Genomic DNA, 17,097 nt, shown 5'->3' with positions numbered 1-17,097 from the left:
GGCCGGTTGAAACTCTGGTGTTGGGTGGTGCATCAGGTGGAGGATTTCCAGAAACAGGCATCCCCATTTCATGCGTTCTTTGGATTGGATCTTCTTGATGAGGTGTTGGAGCAACTGCCTTATCCTCAGATTGGTCATCACCACCACTGGTCTTCTGCATGTAGTATAGGATTTCATCGTTTCCTGCCTCCCAAGCTGAGAAGTGACCAGCACTCATCCGATGTTGTACGGGAGTCTTTGTTATTCTGTACTTGCAACTTGTCCTGGGAGTGAGTGATGGCAATATTTTAGGAGATAAACTCATTTTTCTTTGTGGAATGCTCTCGATGGATGGTGTTTCATCCAAACGCTTGCGCTTTCCCTGGCCGGTTGAAACTGTGGTGGTGGATGGTGCATCAGGTGGAGGATTTCGAGAAATAGACAGTCAGGTTTCATGCATCTTATGTCTGCTCATTTGGACTGGATCTTCTTGATGAGGTGTTGGAGCAACTGCCTTATCCTTAGATATCACCACCACTGGTCTTCTGCATGTAGTATAGGACTTCATTGTTTTCTGCCTCCCAAGTTGAGAAGTGTCCAGCACTCAACCGATGTTGTACGGGAGTCATTGTTATTCTGTACTTGCAACTTGTCCTGGGAGTGAGTGCAGGCAATACTTCTGGAGATAAACGTGTTTTTCTTTTCGGAATGCTCTCGATGGATGATGTTTGAGCCAACAGCTTGTGCGTTTCCTGGCCGGTTGAAACTCTGGTGGTGGGTGATGCATCTGATAGAGTTATTGGTGATGTCCTTTCTAAGTAGTTGAATATGCGCTTTGCTGAAGCGCTTTCACAGATGGCAAACTTTGAAGACCTCTTTGGGGGTTGCTTTACTGGATATCTGATACTCGTAATTTGTGGTGTGGACTTTTTGAAATCGTTGGCCAGGGTTCATTCTTGCACTCATGTACAAATCACACCGAGGAAGTATGTTTTCCAAATGACTGGCATCCATTTTGTCTCCTTTGAATTTACAATCAGATTACATATGTGAGTTGAAACAACATTGTATACACTGGGCTTTGCAGGGTTGTCGATGTATGTTCTCCCCCTATTAACTATAATAGATGGAGGATTTTGAGAAACAGGCATCCCCATTTCATGCGTACTTTGGATTGGATCATTGATCGTGCCCAGCAATGCATTGCGATCAGAAGAAAAATCCCCACGAATTCCAAATGAAAATATAGATCGAACCTCCTTTCTGCGAACATAGACAGGCTTTTGGTAGTAATCAAATGGAACAGGCTGTTGTTTAATTGAACAACTAAAACGTCTTATTTTTGTTTCAACTGAGTCTGAAATAAAGCTGGAACCGATCACTTGTCTGAAACCTGTTTGAATGCTCAACTCCAGGAAGTGCTGTAGACAATTGGAGGAACTAACATCCCATCAACGTGTTCACACTGACAAGAGACTTTGGGACTGGGTTCAGCTCAACTCACTGTAAACCAGCACACTGATGCTGGGGAGAGGCTGTTCACCTGCTCAGCGTGTAGGAAGGGATTTATCTGTTTGCCCAACCTGTTGACATACCTGAGAGTTCACATGTAATTACTGTGATTAGATTCTTCTGTTAATAACATCCAGGATTGAACTATGTTCTTGGGTCTGTTTCTGATCATAATGAATTCCACTTCAGGTGGAGGTTAATATTCTGGATAAAGGATAAATAAATCAGCTTTGTGTTAAACTCAGTGTGACAAGTCCTTTTACTGTCACCAACATAAGTTAGTTCCTTTTGAAATTCTCTCCCTCCCCCCTGTCTCCTCCAACAAGTGTGAGGAGCTCATGGAGCTTCTTTGTCACTAAGATTGAGACAATCTGATCAGCTGCCTCTGCTGATTCACTCCCTTCCACTGGCCCATGGAGCCAGACTGTCTCTAAAAGCTCCTCCTTCCTTGAACCTTAAACTTGCCTCTTTCTTTAGTTTTTCTCCTATCTCCTCTCATCCCCTCCAGAGCTCACCTCCGTGAGACTCACCCTCTGCTCCCTTCACTCTATTCTCACTAAGTTGCTGACCATCACCTTCCCGGTGTCAGCTGATTGTTTTAATTGTTCCCTTGCCTCGGGTCCTGTCACTCTGCAAAACTGCCAACATCAGCCTCCCCCTCAATGAACCAACTCTTGATCCCACCGTTTGTGCAAACTAGCGCCCCATCTCCAACTTCCCTACCTCTCTAAGATCATTGAATGTCTTGGAAAATGGAGTTTGAGGGGAAAGTCACAAGAAAAATCTCACAATAAAATTTCTCCAAGTTTGTGAAATAGGAAAGGGCAGCTGAAGTGAGGATTGGTCCCTCAGCAGGTAAGACTGAACAATCATGGGAATGAAGGAAATGGCCCAGACTCTGAACAAAATATTTGTCCTGTTTTCAGTGAAAGATGCAAAATACAATTGTGTTGGAAGCAGTTCAGAGAAGATTCACTGGGCTGATTCCTGGGATGAAGGGGTTACTTTATGAGGAAAGGTTGGGTCCGCACACAGAGTTTAGAAGATTGAGAGATGATCTTATTGAAACCTAAAATTCATGGGGGGGCTCGACAGGTTGGATGCTGAGAGGATGTTTCCCCTCATGGAAATCTCAAACTGGAGGCTGGATTTAATAATAAGGGAGGTGAGGAGGAATTTCTTCTCATTCACTTTGGAATTCTCTCTCCTTGGAGAGCACTGGAGCTGGATCATTGAATACATTCAAGGCTGAGTTACACAGAGCTCTGATCAAAAGGGAGTCGAGGGATCGGGAGTGAGGCAGGAATGTGGACTTCAGGCTGCAATCAGCCATAATCTGATCAGCCACAATCTGATTGAATGGCAGAGCAATCCCGGTGGGTGAAATGTCGACTCCTGCTCCTGTTCCTTATAAACTTCTGAAAAGGAAGGAGCTGCAGCAAGCAGCATAATTAAGGACCCCACACATCCTGGACATTCTCTGTTCCACTGTCTTCCGTTGGAAAAAAGATACAAAAATCTGAGGTCATGTACCAACTGACACAAGAATAGCATTTTCCCTGCTGCCATCAGACTTTTGAATGGACCTATCTCACACTAAGTTGATTTTTCTCTACACCCTAGCTATGACTAACACTACATTCTGCAATCTCTCATTTCCTTCTCTATGAACGGTATGCTTTGTAAAGCGCGCAAGAAACAATACTTTTCACTGTATACTAATACATGTGACAATAATAAATCAAATCAAAATGCCACCATAAATAAAGTACATGATCTGGAATATCCATGAGAATGCAATCCTGAAATTACAAACAGGATTGATTCAGGCATCTCACCTTCCTGAGACACCAGTGAGCTCACGTTACAGTGAAGTCAATTCTGCAGTGATCACTTGTGATACTACTGTGCATTTAAGGAAGGTATTTTAATCCTGATTCTCTGGGGGTTTTTTTGTATTGTTGCCGTGATGTCTGATGAAAGCACAATGGGCCTTTTTGTTTATCTGTAATTTGGGCCCAATGGAATGTCCTGGAGTTTTACGAGTTTATGTCCCTTTTGAATTGTTGTGGGAAGATTGATGGACAGGTCAAGGTCAGGTGGTTCCTTCACAGAGGAATCCAAGGATTCACTTTCAGTTTTAGGTAGAAGCTGTTAGATCCCAGACTGAAAAGCAGTATTTCTGTGTCTCTCCCTGGTATTAGAAATTCTGCTGGCTCGATGGAAGCAGTCTTTCTTGCCTTTCTGGAGTGAAAATTTTGCTGTGAGTGGTTTGCTAGCTCGAGGCAAGCAGTGGCTCTATCTCTACCTCGACGGTGCTGGGAGCTACAGGACGGGGAAGTCAGCATTTCAATTCTCCACCCAAAGGACTAATTCACAGCAGGTGTTGCAGAGCTGCAAAATCACGTGAGTATCCGCATTTTCTGTGTTCAACCAAAACCATGTGTGTATGTTGATAAGAATGTTGTGTTGGAACAGTACATTGAGCTGTTAATGTTTACACAATATCATGGGTTTTTTTTCTTGTTTGTAATTGGTAAAAGCTCTTGCTAAGTTTCTTTCTATGTGTTAATTGTATTTTTAAATAAACTTTGTTTGATAAAAGCTCCCCAGTGGCTCACTTAGAACATAGAAAGCCACAGCACAAACAGGCCCTTCGGCCCACAAGTTGCGCTGATCATATCCCTACCTCTAGGCCTATCTATAGCCCTCAATCCCATTAAATCCCATGTACTCATCCAGAAGTCTCTTAAAAGACCCCAACGAGTTTGCCTCCACCACCACCGACATCAGCCGATTCCACTCACCCACCACCCTCTGAGTGAAAAACTTACCCCTGACATCTCCTCTGTACCTACCCCCCAGCACCTTAAACCTGTGTCCTCTCGTAGCAACCATTTCAACCCTTGGAAATAGCCTCTGAGAGTCTACCCTATCCAGACCTCTCAACATCTTGTAAACCTCTATCAGGTCACCTCTCATCCTTCGTCTCTCCAGGGAGAAGAGACCAAGCTCCCTCAACCTATCCTCATAAGGCATGCCCCCCAATCCAGGCAACATCCTTGTAAATCTCCTCTGCACCCTTTCAATGGCTTCAACATCTTTCCTGTAATGAGGTGACCAGAACTGCGCGCAGTACTCCAAGTGGGGTCTAACCAGGGTCCTATAAAGCTGCAGCATTATCTCCCGACTCCTAAACTCAATCCCTCGATTAATGAAGGCTAGTACGCCGTACGCCTTCTTGACCGCATCCTCCACCTGCGAGGCCGATTTAAGAGTCCTATGGACCCGGACCCCAAGGTCCTTCTGATCCTCTACACTGCTAAGAATGGTACCCTTCATATTATACTGCTGCTTCATCCCATTGGATCTGCCAAAATGGATCACTACACACTTCTCCGGGTTGAAGTCCATCTGCCACTTCTCCGCCCAGTCTTGCATTCTATCTATGTCTCGCTGCAACTTCTGACATCCCTCCAAACTATCCACAACACCACCTACCTTGGTGTCGTCAGCAAACTTACCAACCCATCCCTCCACTTCCTCATCCAGGTCATTTATGAAAATGACAAACAGCAAGGGTCCCAGAACAGATCCCTGGGGCACTCCACTGGTCACTGACCTCCATGCAGAGAAAGACCCCTCCACAGCCACTCTCTGCCTTCTGCAGGCAAGCCAGTTCTGGATCCACAAGGCAACAGCCCCTTGGATCCCATGCCCTCTCACTTTCTCAAGAAGTCTTGCATGGGGGACCTTATCGAACACTTGCTGAAGTCCATATAGACCACATCCACCGCTCTTCCTTCGTCAATGTGTTTGGTCACATTTTCAAAGAACTCAACCAGGCTCGTAAGGCACGACCTGCCCTTGACAAAGCCGTGCTGACTACTTTTGATCATACTAAACTTCTCTAGATGATCATAAATCCTGTCTCTCAGGATCCTCTCCATCAACTTACCAACCACTGAGGTTAGACTCACCGGTCGGTAATTTCCCGGGCTGTCCCTGTTCCCTTTCTTGAATATAGGGACCACATCTGCAATCCTCCAATCCTCCGGAACCTCTCCCGTCTCCATCGACGATGCAAAGATCATCGCCAAAGGCTCCGCAATCTCCTCCCTCGCCTCCCACAGTAACCTGGGGTACATCCCATCCGGTCCCGGCGACTTACCAACCTTGATGCCATTCAATAGTTCCAACACATCCTCTTTCTTTATGTCCACATGCTCGATCCTTTCTGTCCACCGCAAACCAGCAGTACAACCACCCAGATCCCTTTCCACCGTGAATACCGAGGTAAAGTATTCATTAAGCACCTCCGCCATTTCTAACGGTTCCGCACAAACTTTTCCCCCTTCACCTTTTAAGGGTCCTATGCCTTCACATCTCATCCTTTTACTCTTGACATATTTGTAGAAAGCCTTGGGATTCTCCTTAATCTTACCCGCCAAGGTCTTCTCATGACCCCTTCTCGCTCTCCTAATTTCCTTCTTAAGCTCCTTCCTACATCCCGTATACTCCTCTAAATCCTTAACACCTCCTAGCTCTCTGAACCTTCTGTACGCCTCTCTTTTCTTATTCACCAGGTTCATCACAACCTTCGTGCACCACGGTTCCCGTACCCTACCAACACCCCCCTGTCTCATCGGAACGTTGTCATGCAGAGCTCCAGACAAACATTCCTTGAAAATCCTCCACTTTCCTTCGGTACTTTTCCCCAAGAATGCCTCCTTCCAATTTACCCGTCCAATTGCCTCCCTGATGACACTGCATTTCCCTTTACTCCAGAGAAACACTTTCCTAGCCTGCCTGATCCTATCTCTTTCCAATGCTATCGTGAAGGAGATAGAATTATGATCGCTATCCCCAAGATGCTCACCCACCGAGAGATCCTCCACCTGTCCAGGTTCATTAGCCAGCACCAGATCAAGTACAGCCTCTCCTCTAGTAGGCTTATCCACATACTGTGTCAGGAAACTCTCCTGGACACACCTAACAAACTCCTCTCCATCCAAACCCCTAGCCCTAGGGATATTCCAATCTATGTTTGGGAAATTAAAATCTCCCATCACGACAACTCTGTTATTCCTACATCTCTCCAGGATCTGTTTCCCCATCTGCTCCTCAACATCTCTGTTACTATTGGGTGGCCTATAGAAAACACCCAGCAAAGTTACCGACCCCTTCCTGTTCCTAACCTCCACCCACAGAGACTCCGTAGTCAATCCCTCCACGGCGTCCACCTTCTCTACAGCCGTGACACTATCCCTGATCAACAGTGCCACTCCCCCCCCCCTCTCTTGCCCCCCTCCCTGTCCTTCCTGAAACATCTAAAACCCGGCACCTGAAGCACCCAGTCCTGTCCCTGAGACATCCAAGTCTCCGTAATGGCCACCACATCACAATTCGAAGCAGCAATCCACGCTCTAAGCTCATCCACTTTATTCACTACACTCCTGGCATTAAAATAGACACATCTCAGACCTTCAGCCTGAGCACTTCCCTTCTCCATCACTCGTCTAACCTCCCTCTTACCCTGTCTACATTCCTTATCTATTTGCGAGCTAACCTCCTCGCTCTCAGTCCCCTCATTTCGATTCCCTCCCCCCAACCTTTCTAGTTTAAAGTCTCTCCAGTAGCCTTAGCCAACCTTCCCGCCAGGATATTGGTCCCCCTGGGATTCAAGTGCCACCCGTCTTTTTTAAACAGGTCACACCTGCCCCTAAAGAGGTCCCAATGATCCAAGTACCCAAATCCTTGTCCCTTGCTCCAGTCCCTCAGCCACGCATTCATTCTCCACCGATTCCTGTTCTCACTCTCCCGCGACTTGAATCATACCTGGAGTGAAACATCTCATGCTTACCCGTACCAAAGTCAAAATGCAAAGCTTATGATCTGGGATGACTTTATAAAACACCTTGGAGTTTCAGACCTGGATTATAACACACTGCTATGTGGACACTCTCGTTCTTCACTAATTCCCATCTCCTACTGTCTGGCAGATTGGAGAGGGACTGTAAACTTGGGTTTCTGTATTTAGTTCCTAATTTTATTGATTGTCACTCTAACCCCAGTCTCCGTGCCGTCACACCAAATAAATAATTAAAACTAATTGGGACTTAAATGGTGGTGAGTATACCCAGCATTCTCTGTGATGGGGAAAGTCCCCTCTCTACATCATGGGAGACGAATGCACAATAACAGCGTTGGATTGTTTGGAGCATGCCCAAGGCGAGTGATGGTGAAGAAGAGATTTTTCTCCCATTTGCTGCCGGTAAGTGGTGGCAGAGGCAGCGAGATATGAGGGAGCGGTGGAGCTGGCAGGTGGATGGAGGGGGTCATTAACACCCGGGATTGGTAGCAAATCTGGAATAAAACCCTGCAGGTCCTGCATTTGCAGCTCCAGGAATTCTGCTCCAGACCAGGGTCAGATTAATGGCTGCCATTTTGTTTCAACAGGGAGCAGAACACATGTGTGGTTACCTTGACACAACAGCGAGGGGGCGGGGCTTCAGAGTCCCAGTGACCAGGAGAGATAATCATTGATTTTACTGTTAGGCTGCAGGCAGGAGCTGGAGATCTGAACACAGAGGAGAGGGAGGGAGAAAACTGGGAGTGGAGGAAAGAAATGGTGGAGATGGTGAAATAAAAACAGAAAACGCTGGAAAAGCTCTCGGTCTGGCAGCATCTGTTGAGAGAGAAACAGAGCTAATGATTCATGTCCAATGTGACTCTTCTGAAGAAGAATGAGAAAGGACAGCTGGTCCTCCAACCAGAGAGAGAGTGTCAGAGGCGGCTCTGAGCAAGAGCTCCCTCATTGGCTGTGCCGGGTCTGTCACCGGAAACAGCCGAGAAGCTGCCGCCAGTTTATACCCGGGACCAGAAGCTGCTTATTCTCAATTAAACAGGGAATTCCTGGAAACATACTGCAGCTCCTTCTCTATCTGAAGATCCAATGTCTGTTGTATAATTGTCCCAGGGTTAACAGGCTCCTCTTAACTCCTCCAACTGATTTTTCACAGATTTATTTTAAATGGCTTTATTCTAAATTAGTAACACCAGCTTTAAAGTCACTGATTCAAGACTATCGCAAACACATTAAATCATCACACAATAAATACCAGTCATTTTTCAGACTGGAATTTTAAACCCACTGTTTCGCTCTCACTCAGGAACAGATCCCAGTTTTACACCAATCTCTGATTTGACAGCACGTTTCCAGCATTCACCGCTGTTCTTCCTGACTCTAAACACAGTTGTAAAGGAGCTTCTGTTCCCTGTTCAGGAGCTCAGAGCCATGTGTGAATTCACTGGGTGCTGAAGGGTCAGTATTTCCAATATTCACTCCTCCAGTTTCCAGGTCGCGTCTGTCCCTCACTCAATGCCTGTTGTATTGTTGTCCCAGCGATTAACAGGCTCCTGTGAACTCCTTCATCTGATACTTTATAAAAGTCTGCATTAAATTATTTTGAATGAGTTTATTTTAAAATAGTAACACCAGCATTAAAGTCACTGATTCAAGACAGTCACAAAAACATGTTAAATCATCAATGGCTACTGAGTACAGCCAGGCCTCAGGCAAGGGTTTCTGAGTCGATTCTGTGCAATGAAATGTCTTATCAGTGTTGCCATGGTGAGCTGTCTGCAGTGAAGAGCCTGTTTGAGCTTCGAACTCAGACTAAACTCTCTGCCAAACACACAAAACATTAGACCCCGCTGTACCTCAATGAATTGTCATAAGTTATAAAGGGTTTAGATACAGACATCATTCAAGCTGGAGCGTGTGTTTGAAAAAATTATCCGACATTTACTGGAATTTTTTGAGGATATAATGAGTACAGTTGACAGAGGGGAACCGGTGGATGTGGTGTATTTAGATTTCCAGAAGGCATTCGATAAGGTGCCTCACAAAAGGTTGCTGCATAAGATAAAGGTACACGGAGTTGGGGGTAAAGTGTTAGCGTGGATTGAGGATTGGCTATCCAACAGAAAGCAGAGAGTCGGAATAAATGGGTGCTTTTCCGGTTGGCAATCAGTGACTAGTGGTGTGCTGCAGGGATCGGTGCTGGGGCCTCAACTATTTACCATATACATAGACGATCCGGCGGAGGGGACCCAGTGTCGGGTAACAAAGTTTGCGGATGACACAAAGATGAGTGGGAAAGCAAATTGCGTGGAGGACACAGAGTCTGCAGAGAGGTTTGGATAGGCTAAGTGAGTGGGCAAGGATCTGGCAGATGGAGTATAACGTTGGTAAGTGTGAGGTTATCCATTTTGGAAGGAATAATTGTAAAATGGACTATTATTTAAACGGTGAAAAATTACAACATGGTACTGTGCAGAGGGACCTGGGGGTCCTTGTGCATGAATCACAAAAACTCAGTTTACAGGTGCAGCAGGTGATCAAGAAGGCAAATGAAATGTTGGCCTTTATCGTGAAGGGGATGAAGTATAAAAGCAGGGAGGTCATGCTGCAACTGTACAGGGTACTGGTGAGGCCACACCCAGAGTACTGTGTACAATTTTGGTCCCCTTATTTAAGAAAGGATATATTAGCTTTGGAGGGGGTACAGAGAAGGTTCACCAGGTTGATTCCGGAGATGAGGGGGTTAGCTTATGAGGAGAGATTGAGTAGACTGGGCCTGTACTCATTGGAGTTTAGAAGGTTGAGGGGAGATCTTATAGAGACATATAAGATAATGAAGGGGCTAGACAGGGGAGAAGCAGCGAGGTTATTTCCACTTACAATGGAAACAAGAACTAGGGGGCATAGCCTCAAAATACGGGGGAGTCAATTTAGAACAGAGTTGAGGAGGAACTTCCTCTCCCAGAGGGTGGTGAATCTTTGGAATTCTCTGCCCAATGAAGCAGTAGAGGCTACCTCGTTAAATGTGTTTAAGTCACAGATGGATTGTCACTCATTGTTCCACAGGACCAGGCTGAGGAGAAGGCAGTTGGTTTGTTCACTACATTTATTTATTTATTTTAAGTTAAATTTGTGTAAAAAATCGGAGGTTTTTTTTAAAACAGGAAGTGGGCCCAGCAGGAGTCTGGGAAGGTTTTTGGAGGGTTTAAAAGTAGGCCGCACTTTTGAGCGGGCAGCGTCGTTAGTGGGCAGTGGAGTGAGCAGGAGGCAGAGTGAATGCTGTAGGGCTTTGGCTCACAGGGCTTGGGCAGAAAGGGCGAGCAGGGGTGAGTTAATTCATTTTTTGCTGTTTCTACCTGGTACTGGCAAGGTATCTAGAGGGGATGGGTGTGCAGGCAGTGCAATGTTCCTCTTGCACTATGTTCGAGGTGAGGGACGACGTCAGTGTCCCTGCTGATTATACCTGTGAGAAGTGCATCCATCTGCAGCTCCTCCAAAACCGTGTAAGGGAACTGGAGCTGGAGTTGGAGGAACTTAGGATCATTAGGGATGCAGAGATGGCCATAGACAGAAGCTTCAGGGATACAGTTACTCCGCGGAATGAAAATAGATGGGTGACGGTGAGAGGGGCTGGGAAGAAGCAGTCGGTGCAGGGATCCCCTGTGGTCGTTCCCCTTAGCAATAAGTATTCCGCTTTGGATACGGTTGAGGGGGACGACATACCAGTGGTGAGCCGCAGTGAGAGGATCTCCGGCACTGAGTCCGTCCCTGTGGCTCAGGAGGGTAAGGAGGAGAGCGGGAGGGCAATAGTTATTGGGGACTCGTTAGTTAGAGGGATAGATAGGAGGTTCTGTGGCAGCAAAAGAGACTCGAGGATGGTTTGTTGCCTACCGGATGCCAGGGTCCGTGACGTCTCGGACCGTGTTTTCCGGATTCTTAAGGGGGAGGGGAAACAGTCACAAGTCGTGGTACACATTGGTACCAACGACATAGGTAAGAGAAGGGACGGGGATTTAAAACAGGAATTTCGGGAGCTCGGCTGGAAGCTGAGAGCAAAGACAAAACATGTGGTCATCTCTGGTACGCTACCGGTGCCACGTGATAGCGAGTTGAGGAACAGGGAGAGAGTGCACTTAAACATGTGGTTGCAGGGATGGTGCAGGAGGGAGGGTTTCAGATACGTGGATAATTGGAACACGTTCTGGGGAAGGTGGGACCTCTACAAACAGGACGGGGTGCACCTGAACCAGAGGGGCACCAATATCCTGGGAGGGAAATTTGCTACGGCTCTTCAGGGGGATTTAAACTAATTTGTCAGGGGAGTGGGAAAAGAAGTCAGTGTTGAGGGTGGTGAGGTATTGGGGAAGGTATCAAGGTCAAGGGTGGGTACCGGTAGACAGGAAGATGGGTTGAAGTGTGTCTACTTCAATGCAAGGAGCATCCGGAACAAGGTGGATGAACTTGGGGCGTGGATTGCTACTTGGGACTATGATGTTGTGGCCATTACGGAGACGTGGGTAGAACAAGGACAGGAATGGTTGTTGGACGTTCCGGGGTACAGATGTTTCACTAAGTGTAGGGAAGCTGGTAAAAGAGGTGGAGGAGTAGCATTGTTAATCAAGGATAGTTTAACGGCTGCGGAAAAGCACTTTGAGGGGGATATGCACACTGAGGTAATATGGGCTGCAGTTAGAAACAGGAAAGGAGCGGTCACGTTGCTAGGAGTTTACTATAGGCCCCCAAATAGTAATAGAGATGTGGAGGAAGAAATTGCTAAGCAGATTATGGATACGTGTGGGGGTCACAGGGTAGTTGTCATGGGGGACTTTAACTTTCCAAATATTGATTGGAACCTTTGTAGGTCAAATAGTTTGGATGGGGCACTTTTTGTGCAGTGTGTGCAGGAGGGTTTCCTGACACAATATGTGGATAGGCCGACAAGGGGTGAGGCCACATTGGATTTGGTACTGGGAAATGAACCGGGCCAAGTGTTAGATTTGGTTGTGGGAGAGAACTTTGGAGATAGTGACCACAATTCGGTGTCTTTTGTTATTGCAATGGAGAGGGATAGGGCCGGACGGCAGGGCAAGGCTTACAATTGGGGGAGAGGTAATTATGATGCGATTAGGCAAGAATTAGGGGGCATAAGATGGGAACAGAAACTGTCAGGGAAAGGCACTGATGAAAAGTGGAACTTTTTCAAGGAACAAATACTGGGTGTCCTTGATAGGTATGTCCCTGTCAGGCAGGGAGGAAATGGCCGAGTGAGGGAACCGTGGTTCACAAAAGAGGTGGAATGTCTTGTGAAAAGGAAGAGGGAAGCTTATGGAGGGATGAGGAAACAAGGTTCAGATGGCTCGACTGAGGGTTACAAGTTAGCAAGGAACGAGCTGAAAAAGGGGCTGAGGAGAGCTAGGAGGGGACATGAGAAGTCCTTGGCGGGTCGGATCAAGGAAAACCCCAAGGCTTTTTACTCTTATGTGAGGAATAAAAGAATGACCAGGGTGAGGTTAGGGCCGGTCAAGGACAGTGGTGGGAACTTGTGTATGGAATCAGTAGAGATAGGCGAGGTGATGAATGAATACTTTTCTTCAGTGTTCACCAAGGAGAGGGGCCATGTTTTTCAGGAAGAGAAGGTGTTACAGGCTAATAGGCTGGAGGAAATAGATGTTCGGAGGGAGGATGTATTGGCAGTTTTGAATAAACTGAAGGTCGATAAGTCCCCTGGGCCTGATGAAATGTATCCTAGGATTCTTTGGGAGGCGAGGGATGAGATTGCAGAGCCTTTGGCTTTGATCTTTGGGTCCTCGCTGTCCACGGGGATGGTGCCAGAGGACTGGAGAGTGGCAAATGTTGTTCCTCTGTTTAAGAAAGGGAATAGAAATGACCCTGGTAATTATAGACCGGTTAGTCTGACTTCGGTGGTTGGTAAATTGATGGAAAAGGTCCTTAGGGATGGGATTTACGACCATTTAGAAAGATGCGGATTAATCCGGGATAGTCAGCACGGATTTGTGAAGGGCAAATCGTGCCTCACAAATTTGATAGAATTTTTTGAGGAGGTAACTAGGTGTGTTGATGAAGGTAGGGCGGTTGATGTCATATACATGGATTTTAGTAAGGCGTTTGATAAGGTCCCCCATGGTCGGCTTATGATGAAAGTAAGGAGGTGTGGGATAGAGGGAAAGTTGGCCGATTGGATAGGTAACTGGCTGTCTGATCGAAGACAGAGGGTGGTGGTGGATGGAAAATTTTCGGACTGGAGGCAGGTTGCTAGCGGAGTGCCGCAGGGATCGGTGCTTGGTCCTCTGCTCTTTGTGATTTTTATTAATGACTTAGAGGAGGGGGCTGAAGGGTGGATCAGTAAATTTGCTGATGACACCAAGATTGGTGGAGTAGTGGATGAGGTGGAGGGGTGTTGTAGGCTGCAAAGAGACATAGATAGGATGCAAAGCTGGGCTGAAAAATGGCAAATGGAGTTTAACCCTGATAAATGTGAGGTGATTCATTTTGGTAGGACTAATTTAAATGTGGATTACAGGGTCAAAGGTAGGGTTCTGAAGACTGTGGAGGAACAGAGAGATCTTGGGGTCCATATCCACAGATCTCTAAAGGTTGCCACTCAAGTGGATAGAGCTGTGAAGAAGGCATATAGTGTGTTAGCTTTTATTAACAGGGGGTTGGAGTTTAAGAGCCGTGGGGTTATGCTGCAACTGTACAGGACCTTGGTGAGACCGCATTTGGAATATTGCGTGCAGTTCTGGTCACCTCACTATAAGAAGGATGTGGAAGCGCTGGAAAGAGTGCAGAGGAGATTTACCAGGATGCTGCCTGGTTTGGAGTGTCGGTCTTATGAGGAAAGGTTGAGGGAGCTGGGGCTGTTCTCTCTGGAGCGGAGGAGATTGAGGGGAGACTTAATAGAGGTTTATAAAATGATGAAGGGGATAGATCGAGTGAACGTTCAAAGACTATTTCCTCGGGTGGATGGAGCTATTACGAGGGGGCATAACTATAGGGTTCATGGTGGGAGATATAGGAAGGATATCAGAGGTAGGTTCTTCACGCAGAGAGTGGTTGGGGTGTGGAATGGACTGCCTGCAGTGATAGTGGAGTCAGACACTTTAGGAACATTTAAGCGGTTATTGGATAGGCACATGGAGCACACCAGGATGGTAGGGAGTGGGATAGCTTGATCTTGGTTTCAGATGAAGGTCGGCACAACATCGTGGGCCGAAGGGCCTGTTCTGTGCTGTACTGTTCTATGTTCTATGGATAGATTTTTAACCATTAAGGGAATTAAGGGTTATGGGGAGCGGGTGTGTAAGTGGAATTGAACCCACTATCAAATCAGCCATGATCTTATTGAATGGCGGAGCAGGCTTGAAGGGCGAGATGGCCAACTCCTGCTCCTATTTCTTATGTTCTTATCTCCACATCTGGAAATATATCACCATTCCGTCACAGTCGCTGGGTCAAAATCATGGAATTCTCTCCCTACCAGCGGGGTGGATGTACCTGCACAACATGGACTGCAGTGGGTTCAGGTCCCATACATCACAAAGGTCGACACTCCTGCGCCCCCTACAAACATGGCGATCGCACCTGCACCCTGTTGCACATTGCCCCTGACAAAGATGCCGGCCGCACATGCGCACTGATAGACATTGCCACCGACACATTGGCGGCCGTCAGCCCAGGCCCAACACGACAAGTTGCGCCTCCAATTTGGTACCAACAGGGCGCCCGGAAAGTTATTTTCCGGGGTTTGGGTTTGAACAACATGTTTACGAAGCCTCTCCACCCACCACATTCATCGCTCTCTGCGCGCCGCCCTCGACCTTAAACTGATCTCGGATTCGAGTTAAAACCGTCCGTCCGCCGCCATTACCCGCACTGCGCATGCTTCAGACCCCTCCCCTATTCACTCTGGTTGGAGGACCAGCCGCTCCCGCTCGGTCCGCCAGCCCCGCCCCCTTTTCCTATTGGTCCGGAGCTGCCGTCAATCAGTCCCTGGGCATTGTGACGTTGAGCATGCGCAGTGCAGCTCATGTCCAGGGACAGGCGCTTGTTTGTCTGATCTTCAGGCGGGAAGGAGGCGGATAAGCGGAGGCAGCGTTAGGGGCAGTGGGTGGGAGGGGAGGCTCCACACACCCAGTGGAGGCTTCAACACCCCCAATAAGGAACTAGCGGCACCGCCTCAACACCCAACACAACGGCAGCTGCAGCGCTTTCTCCCGGGGCCAGGCCCCACTGGACAAATGTGGCTTCAGGAAGGAAATGCAGCAATGGGTTTGATTTTATTTATTGTCACATGTATTGGGATACAGTGAAAAGTATTGTTTCTTGCGCGGTATACAGACAAAGCATACTGTTCATAGAGTACATAGGGGAGTAGGAAAGGAGAGAGTGCAGAATATAGTGTTACAGTTACAGAAAGGGTGAAGAGAGAGATCAGCTCAATATGAGGTAGGTCCATTCAAAAGGAGGAGGCTTTGGAGAGGGTACAGAAAAGATTTACCAGGATGTTGCCTAGTATGGAGGGCATTAGCTATGAGGAGAGGTTGGAGAAACTTGGTTTGTTCTCACTGGAACGACGGAGGTTGAGGGGCGACCTGATGGAAGTCTACAAGATTATGAGGGGCATAGAATCATAGAAACCCTACAGTGGAGAAAGAGGCCATTTGGCCCATCGAGTCTGCACCGACCACAATCCCACCCAGGCCCCCACACCCCTACATATTTACCCGCTAATCCCTCTAACCTACGCATCTCAGGACACTAATGGGCAATTTTAGCACGGCCAATCAACCTAACCTGCACATCTTTGGACTGTGGGAGGAAACAGGAGCACCCGGAGGAAACCCACGCAGACATGAGGAGAATGTGCAAACTCCACACAAACAGTAACCCAAGCCGGGAATCGAACCCGGGTCCTTGGAGCTGTGAAGCAGTAGTGCTAACCACTGTGCTACCGTGCCGCATGGACAGAGTGGATAGTCAGAAACTTTTTCCCAGGATGGAAGAGTCAATTACTAGGGGGCACAGGTTTAATGTGTGAGGGCCAAGGTTTAAAGGAGATGTATGAGACAAGTTTTTTATGATGTGGAGATGCCGGCGTTGGACTGGGGTAAACACAGTAAGAAGTTTAACAACACCAGGTTAAAGTCCAACAGTTTTATTTGGTAGCAAAAGCCTCACAAGCTTTCGGAGCTCTAAGCCCCTTCTTCAGGTGAGTGGGAATTCTGTTCACAAACAGAGCTTATAAAGACACAGACTCAATTTACATGAATAATGGTTGGAATGCGAATACTTACAACTAATCAAGTCTTTAAGAAACAAAACAATGTGAGTGGAGAGAGCATCAAGACAGGCTAAAAAGATCTGTCCACAGTTGCGTGGACCTGCAGAGTTTCACTGGCTGTCTTGTCTGGAGACAATACACATCTTTTTAGCCTGTCTTGATGCTCTCTCCACTCACATTGTTTTGTTTCTTAAAGACTTGATTAGTTGTAAGTATTTGCATTCCAACCATTATTCATGTAAATTGAGTCTGTGTCTTTATAAGCTCTGTTTGTGAACAGAATTCCCACTCACCTGAAGAAGGGGCTTAGAGCTCCGAAAGCTTGTGTGGCTTTTGCTACCAAACAAACCTGTTGGACTTTAACCTGGTGTTGTTAAACTTCTTACAAGTTTTTTACACAGAGGGTGGTGGGTGCCTGGAACTTGCTGCCGGGGGAGAA

At 47.0% G+C, this 17,097-nt stretch overlaps 1 protein-coding gene across 1 annotated transcript in view; it reads right to left on the bottom strand.

Annotated features, from left to right (window-relative positions):
• LOC144484515 (uncharacterized) overlaps positions 1-15,270 on the bottom strand; it is a 225,139-nt gene extending 209,869 nt beyond the window's left edge. The window contains exon 1 of the mRNA XM_078203036.1: positions 15,196-15,270. The gene's annotated coding sequence lies outside the window, so the exon portion shown is untranslated. The remainder of the gene's footprint in view (positions 1-15,195) is intronic.
• Positions 15,271-17,097: the final 1,827 nt, after the last annotated feature.

Source organism: Mustelus asterias, unplaced genomic scaffold (assembly GCF_964213995.1).
Source record: "Mustelus asterias unplaced genomic scaffold, sMusAst1.hap1.1 HAP1_SCAFFOLD_113, whole genome shotgun sequence".
Classification (NCBI taxonomy): Eukaryota; Metazoa; Chordata; class Chondrichthyes; order Carcharhiniformes; family Triakidae; genus Mustelus; species Mustelus asterias.
Note: the sequence above shows the minus strand (reverse complement) of the source record. Positions and strands in the feature narration are given on the sequence as shown.